This window comes from Euprymna scolopes, unplaced genomic scaffold (genome assembly GCF_053919585.1).
Source record: "Euprymna scolopes isolate OS-2025 unplaced genomic scaffold, ASM5391958v1 sca615, whole genome shotgun sequence".
Taxonomy (NCBI): domain Eukaryota; kingdom Metazoa; phylum Mollusca; class Cephalopoda; order Sepiida; family Sepiolidae; genus Euprymna; species Euprymna scolopes.
Genome location: NW_027633675.1, coordinates 7,501 through 15,000, shown reverse-complemented (window position 1 = coordinate 15,000; position 7,500 = coordinate 7,501). Strand labels below are relative to the sequence as shown.

General features: G+C 58.7%; 2 non-coding genes and 1 pseudogene across 2 annotated transcripts in view; all 3 read left to right on the top strand.

Moving 5' to 3' along the window:
- The first annotated feature begins 2,608 nt into the window (after positions 1-2,608).
- LOC145275142 (small subunit ribosomal RNA) lies at positions 2,609-4,978 on the top strand (annotated as a pseudogene).
- A 397-nt stretch (positions 4,979-5,375) lies between these two features.
- Positions 5,376-5,533, top strand: LOC145275137 (5.8S ribosomal RNA). The gene has a single exon (XR_013867062.1). It is a non-coding gene; the product is annotated as a 5.8S ribosomal RNA (ribosomal RNA).
- Positions 5,534-6,126: 593 nt separating this feature from the next.
- LOC145275138 (large subunit ribosomal RNA) overlaps positions 6,127-7,500 on the top strand; it is a 5,728-nt gene continuing 4,354 nt past the window's right edge. Inside the window, exon 1 of the ribosomal RNA XR_013867063.1 lies at positions 6,127-7,500. This exon is cut by the window's right edge and continues 4,354 nt beyond it. This is a non-coding gene — a ribosomal RNA (large subunit ribosomal RNA).

Sequence of the window (7,500 nt, the reverse complement as noted above, 5' to 3'; positions counted from 1 at the left end):
TCGCCGACCAGAAATGTCGCTTCGTATAATCGACGTTTTTTTGACCACCATTTTCAGGTGTCGGAGGTGGGTCTGGACGAATACCAACACCATTCTGGGGTTTTCCAGTTTGAAAGTTTTATAAAACATGTTCGGTAGGAAGCACACTTTGGTGTGTCGGTTCGTCGGAGCAGCGACTCTTTGCCTCGTGGTGGTCCGGAACGTCTCTACGGGCTTGTCGCAAAGGCGTCAGAAAGTGGCATCTCCGCCGCCTAGGGCTGTCACCGTTATCGCTGTCGCCGCGCTCCAACTTGTTTTGATCCGCCGCCTCGTTCCTGCCAACCGTGCGCCCGCTCATCGTCGTTAGGTTATAATACGTGGTACGTGTGTGTGCTTCTCCGTGGACCTAGGGCTGCTCGACGTGTCGAACGATATGTTGGAAACAACTAACGGGCTCCTTTTCCTGGTTCCATAGTCGTCGTGGTACCCGCGTCGTCAGCCATATCTATGTCCACCATGTTTAGCCGATACGTTTGCTGCAGCTTCTGCTTCCGCCTCAGCGTTCGCCGCTCTCAGCCGCCGCTGTTGTTGCTGCCGTTCTGCCATTCAACCACTACCTGCGAATCTTTCGATGATCGGCCGAACGACCCATCGCTGTGCGACCGATAAATCCTCCGGATTAGGGAGAAACGCCGCCGCTCTCTGCCGCCGTCGAACGGAAAAACGTACATTGTAACGAACGAACGAACGAACGAACGAATTAACGAACGAGCGAACAAACAAACAAAAATAGCCGCGGGGGATGCACTATGTAGATCCTGATCCCCTTGTAAACCATACGTACGTTGTTCGATGCTCTCCCGTCCTGGAAGTCGCCGCAGCAAACAGGAGGATGAGCAGCAGCAGGCGCCGCCGCCGTAACCGCCGCCTGCCTGCCGCCTCCTACTCCTGTCAGCGTCCGATCTCACAGCCGTGTGAACGTTCGCTGACACCCGATTTCTTCCGTCTGGCAAAACCTTGGACGTCCCGCTCGCGGTACACGTGCTGCAGCGACTTCTCGTCCGACAACGCATAAGCGTCGACGTCTGCCGCCGCATCTTCTGATACGTGGACGTTGATAGCGCTAGTCCCTTCTTGCGCCACCTCCACCTTTGTTAGCGCCAAAGAAGATCGATCGAGCAGTCGTGGTCGCAGTCGATTAACCCGTTTTCACCGTCCGCAGTTCCCAAGCCGCCGATCAAGTCGTTGCTCTTCTTGTTCGTTCTTCCCATACCGTCGATTTGCACGGCTGCCGGATGAGCCATCCTCTGTCCGGCGAAGCGCTCACGTCAGTGATCGATACTTGCACCGACAGTCCTCCCGCTCGCGACTCGGTGCTCGAATCGGACTCGTTCGTTTTTATCTCGATGCGATTGTGAAAAGGGGGACCGGTCGTCAATGTCGTGTGTGTCGACGATGTTGTTCGCCCGGTCCGCCGCGTTGTTGTCGTTTTTTTTTTTTTTTTTTTTTTTTCCCCTAACGTTCGCCGTCGCACGGACGAAAGGGTGAGAAAAAAAAAAAAAGCTCGAAAAGCCGCCCAAAAAAATCGGACCGAGGAGCCGCTTGCGAGAACGCGCCATGTGCACGTTGTCTCTCCTCGGTTTTCCGAGCACGAACACGACGCCGGTCGGTCGGTCGGTCGACGAAGGCGACGACGAAGGTGACGGGAAAATTTACGCCGCCGCTGCCCTGGTCCAGCTCCTCCCCGATGACGGCTGTGATGTTGACGTTGACGTTGGCGACGACGACGACGACGACGGAGACGACGACGACGACGAGACGGCATCGATGGCGACCACGATGACGACGACCTCGACGAGTTCAGTCTGCCACCTTGACCTCCGATGTCCGTGTGCACTGCGTCGTGCTGTTTGTCGTTTGTCGTATGTATCGCTGTCAAGGGTGCCGTTGTCGTTGTTGTTGTCGACGTTGTTGCTTGCTCTCTCGTCTCGGTCGGTTGGTACGTTGATGACGACGACGACGACGAAGACGACGACGACGACGACGAGACGGCATCGATGGCGACCACGATGACGACGACCTCGACGATTCCAGTCTGCACCTTGACCTCCGATGTCCGTGTGCACTGCCGTCGTGCTGTTTGTCGTTTGTCGTATGTATCGCTGTCAAGGGTGCCGTTGTCGATGTTGTTGTTGTCGACGCTGTCGTCTGTTCTCTCTTCTCGGCCGGCTGTGACGTGGGACGTTGACGACGACGACGACGAGGACGGAATCGATGGCGACCACGATGACGACGACCTCGGCGAGTTCAGTCTGCACCTTGACCCTCGATGTCCGTGTGCACTGCCGTCGTGCTGCTTGTCGTTTGTCGTATGTATCGCTGTCAAGGGTGCCGTTGTCGTTGTTGTTGTCGACGTTGGTCGCTTTCGTTCTTTTGAGTCTCGGTCTCGGTCCAAGTCAGGGGAGAAACAAAAAAGAGGCCATCAGCGCGGGCAGCGCGCTTCTTCTGACGGCGAACCCCCTCGAAAAATAAATAAACACGTGCCCGTCGTTGTAGTTGTCTGTCTTATGTCGGTCGGTCGGTCGGTCGGTCTGTCGTTCTGTCGAAACAAAGTCCCAAATTCCAACGATACCTGGTTGATCCTGCCAGTAGTCATATGCTTGTCTCAAAGCTTAAGCCATGCAAGTGTAAGTTCACGCCACGCATTAGAACGGGCGAAACCGCGAATGGCTCAGGAACCGGACCTAATCCTCGGGACCGTATTCCTCCTCGGAGGCGATGGATAACTGTGGCAATTCTAGAGCTAATACATGTGACACAGGCCGCGATCGGTCGGCGCGCCGTCGTCGCCACGCCTCGCGCGCTGGCACCCGCGTCGGCCGTTCCGGGTCGCGGCGCTACATATTAGACTGAGACCGATGCGCGTCATTCCGTCCTCCCGTCGTCGGCGTTCCCGCTCGCGGGTCCGTTCGGTGGCGGGGCTCATAGGGCGGCGCGCTCCGCTTTGGTGACTCTGGATAACTCACTGGTCGATCGCACGAGCTTTCACGCCCGGCGACGGGTCTCTCGAGGGTCCGCCCTATCAACTGTCGACGGTCGGTTAAGTGCCTACCGTGGTTACTACGGGTAACGGGGAATCGGGGTTCGATTCCGGAGAGGGAGCATGCGAAACGGCTACCACATCCAAGGAAGGCAGCAGGCGCGCAAATTACCCACTCCCGGCACGGGGAGGTAGTGACGAAAAATAACGACGCGGGACTCTGTCGAGGCCCCGCGATCGGAATGAGTACACTTCAAATCCGTTAACGAGGACCAACCGGAGGGCAAGTCTGGTGCCAGCAGCCGCGGTAATTCCAGCTCCGGTAGCGTATATTAAAGTTGTTGCGGTTAAAAAGCTCGTAGTCCGAACTCGGGTTCGTGGTCGCGCAAGCGGCCCCGGGGCGGCGGCGCCATCGTCCGTCGTTGACTTTGGTCGTCCGTTCGCATTCCCGGCCCTTTCCGCCGGTGTCAACCGCTAGCATACCCGCCACGCGGTCCTGCCGGCGAGGTGGACGAGGAGGTCGTGATCGGGATCCGGGAAAAAAAAAACAAGTGGTCGTCGGTTCGGTTCCGGGAGTAGTCTAACGGGGGGGTGCTACGTGTGTGTGTTTGGGTGCGTTCATTCGCATCCCCGCACTCTGACCCCCGCGCTTCTCTCCCTCTCCCTTTCCGCGCGTTCCTCTTTTTTTTTGAACCCCCGGTCCGCTCCGAGTCCCTGCTTCGTGTCTTGTCTGCGCGCGTGTTGCGGTCGGCGGTTTCTCCTCCAAGGGTGCTCTTAACCGAGTGTCCGCGGCGGCCGGTACGTTCACTTTGAAAAAATTAGAGTGCTCAGAGCGGGCTGTTCAAGCTTGCATACGATAAGCATGGAATGATGGAAGAGGGCCTCGTCTACGTCTGTCGGTCTCCGTCTACGGCGAGGCAATGATCGAAGGGAGCGGTCGGGGCCACTCGTATTGCGACGTTAGAGGTGAAATTCTTGGATCGTCGCAAGACGAACTGCAGCGATGGCGTGTGGCAAGCACGTTTTCCTCGATCAAGAGCGAAAGTCGGAGGTTCGAAGACGATCAGATACCGTCGTAGTTCCGACCGTAAACGATGCCGACCGGCGATCCGCCGGCGTTCGCTTCCATGACCCGGCGGGTAGCCTGCGGGAAACCAGAGTTCGGTTCCGGGGGGAGTATGGTTGCAAAGCTGAAACTTAAAGGAATTGACGGAAGGGCACCACCAGGAGTGGAGCCTGCGGCTTAATTTGACTCAACACGGGAAAACTCACCCGGTCCGGACACCGGTAGGATTGACAGATCGATAGCTCTTTCTCGATTCGGTGGGTGGTGGTGCATGGCCGTTCTTAGTTGGTGGAGCGATCCGTCTGGTTGATTCCGATAACGAACGAGACTCCGGCCTGCTAACTAGTGCGCCGATGTCAGTGATTTTTACGGCGGGCTCGGCGTCCTCCGTGGCGCTCGGGTCCGGGTCGGTTTTCTCACGCACTTCTTAGAGGGACGGGTGGCAGAAAGCCACACGAGGCGGAGCGATAACAGGTCTGTGATGCCCTTAGATGTCCGGGGCCGCACGCGCGCTACACTGGAGGTATCAGCGGGGACTTCGCCCCGGCCCGAGAGGGTTGGGAAACCTCTGAACCACCTCCCGTGATAGGGATCGGGGCCTGTAACCAACCCCGTGAACGAGGAATTCCCGGTAGGCGCGGGTCAACAGCCCGCGTCGATCACGTCCCTGCCCTTTGTACACACCGCCCGTCGCTACTACCGATCGAACGGTCCGGTGAGGTCCTCGGATCTGGCCGACGACGCCGCCGGGCAGTGCGCGACGTGTCCGTCACGACACTCGTGCATCTACGCCTCGGCGTTCGATGCCTGGAGAAGACGACCGAACCCGATCGTTTAGAGGAAGTAAAAGTCGTAACAAGGTTTCCGTAGGTGAACATGCGGAAGGATCATTACCGTTTTCCCGTTCGAGACTGGTTTGTTGTTTTCCGGCCTACCTCCTCTGTCTGTCGGCGTCAACGCCTCGAATGCGCGCAAACAAACCTATAAAAGGCGGAGCGAGAGATAGATTTGTGGTGACGCGGAGGTTTTTAAAGCCCCAGCTCTTCTTGCTTGCTTCCGCGTCTTACCACCTGTTTGTTTTTTCGCCCACCGCAAGTGATGGCCGCTTCTTCTTTGCCTTGTCGCCGCTTTATCGTTTTTTTTGTTTTTTTGCAGCCGCTGTGCCACCGCCGCTAGCTAAAAAACAAACTACTCGCGACATTGCAATGCCGTCACGCCTCCTCGCACAGACCTCCTCGCACACTACTAAATCTATATAAACAAAAACTAATATAAAAAAACCAAGTGCTGAACCCTGGACGGGGGATCACTCGGCTCGTCCGTCGATGAAGAGCGCGGCCAGCCGCGATAACTGATGCGAATTGCAGGACTCAGTGAACATCGACACCTCGAACGCACATTGCGGCCCCGAGATCCCTTGTCTCGGGGCCACGTCCGGTCGAGAGGCGGAACGTTACATGTCTTTCTCCGTTAACGAAACGACATCTTGCCGTCCCCGTGCCCGCCCGGTCCTCGGCACGGTGGTAACCGGGACGTCGCAGGAGCGAGTGACGAGGGGGAAGAAAAATAAAAAAAGAATTGACTCCTTTCAATGTCTTTTTTTTTTTTAAAACCCTCTCCGGCCTCCTCCTTCGTCTCCCGCTGGCAGACCGCGGAGTCTTTTCCCTTTTCGACCGCGTGAAGAAACACTGTGGAGGAGGAGCAGGAGGAGTCTGTCCGAAAGCAGCCGAAGGGAGACCAAAAAAAAAGTACCGACCTAACCGACTGCCGACGTAAGCGCCGCCTGCTCGTCTCGCTCTCTGCCTCATGAAGGTGTCTCTCAGCGACGCCTCGAGCAGCGCGACGAGCACGGCCGTCGCACCGTAAAAAGGTGGCCGCGTCGTAGGCAACGCAACGTCGGATGGGGAGGACCCACGCTTTTTTTTAATTGTTGGCTTCTTCATTTTCGGTCGGACGGGCGCTATATCGGCCAGCCGTCGTCACACGGAGGGTACCGATCGAGATTCCTCTCCTCCAAACACCACACTCTACTAAAAACCGCCGCCCTCGGCTCGGACGAGACGACCCGCTGAACTTAAGCATATCGCTAAGCGGAGGAAAAGAAACCAACCGGGATTCCCTTAGTAACGGCGAGTGAACCGGGAGAAGCCCAACGCCGAATCCCGTCGCAAGTTAAAGGCTTCGGGACGTGTGGCGCATGGGTCGAAGGCAGCCGTTCGTTTTCGTCTCGCATAGTTCGGAGTTCCCTCGATCGGGGCCGCCCGCGGCGGGTGCCAGGCCCATTCGGTGCGGACGGCGAGCGACGGCCTTCGATCCGAGAGTCGGGTTGCTTGGGAACGCAGCCCAAATCGGGTGGTAAGCTCCATCCAAGGCTAAATACCGGGACGAGTCCGATAGTCGACAAGTACCGTGAGGGAAAGTTGAAAAGAACTTTGGAGAGAGAGTTCAAGAGAACGTGAAACCGCCCAGGGGTAAACGGGTGGGACCGCTCACCGCGATCGCGGGGGGACTCAGTCCGGTGCTGCCTAGGCTCGAGCCCAAACTCGATGTGTGTTCTTGAAAGAGAGGCCGTCGCGGCACAGGTCGTCGTTCGTCGTGTCCGCGGGGGACTCGTTCCCCGCGGTTCCAGCTTTTGTGCCCGCGTCGCCGACGAAGGAGACGGGCCGCGTGGATAGCGGGAAGGGAAACGTGGTGACGACCGCGGCGTCGGTAGGTGGCTGCGTCGGTTGGCTGCGACGGAGGGGACTCGTCCTCTCGATCGCTGCTGCCGCCGGGCCCTAACCCGCCGCATCCGTCGCCGCCGCTTCTTCTTTCCTCCTGCTCCCTCCGCGCGCGACTCCGCTGCACCCGTCCCCTTCATCATCGCTCGGCGTAATCATGGCGCGGGCGCTTCGGCGCGACCTCCGCGCGGCCGGCACCGGACGCACTTCCCCTCCGGTCCGTCGTCGCGACCCGTTCCCGGCGTGCAGGTCGAACACGCGGGTTTTTTTCCGTAGGCGGCAGGCGTTTCATCACCCTGAAAACCCCCGTCTTCCCACCTTGTGAAGTCGGGGGCCACCGGCCGTCGGGCCCGCGAACGTAACTGCCCCTTTCTGCCGGGAACGGAGGAAATCTGACACGATCCGTTACACGTGGCGAGCCGGTCCGTTTTGATCCCGCCGGAAGTCGCGTGCGGGCGACGCACTCTGTGTGTCGCTCCTTAGGCGCCCCACCGTCTCGGGCGCGTGCGCGATGAGAGGCGGGATAGGACTGGCGCGGCCTCGCCGTCACGCACCTCGCCGACGTTTCGGGTTCTTGTCGGGGGCAACCCCGCCCGCGCCCGTTTCCGTTTCCGGAGAGGTCGCTCGGCGACGCTTTTTTACTCGAGCCGCCCGCCACCCCGGGTCAGCGACGTGCATCGGCAACCCACCCGACC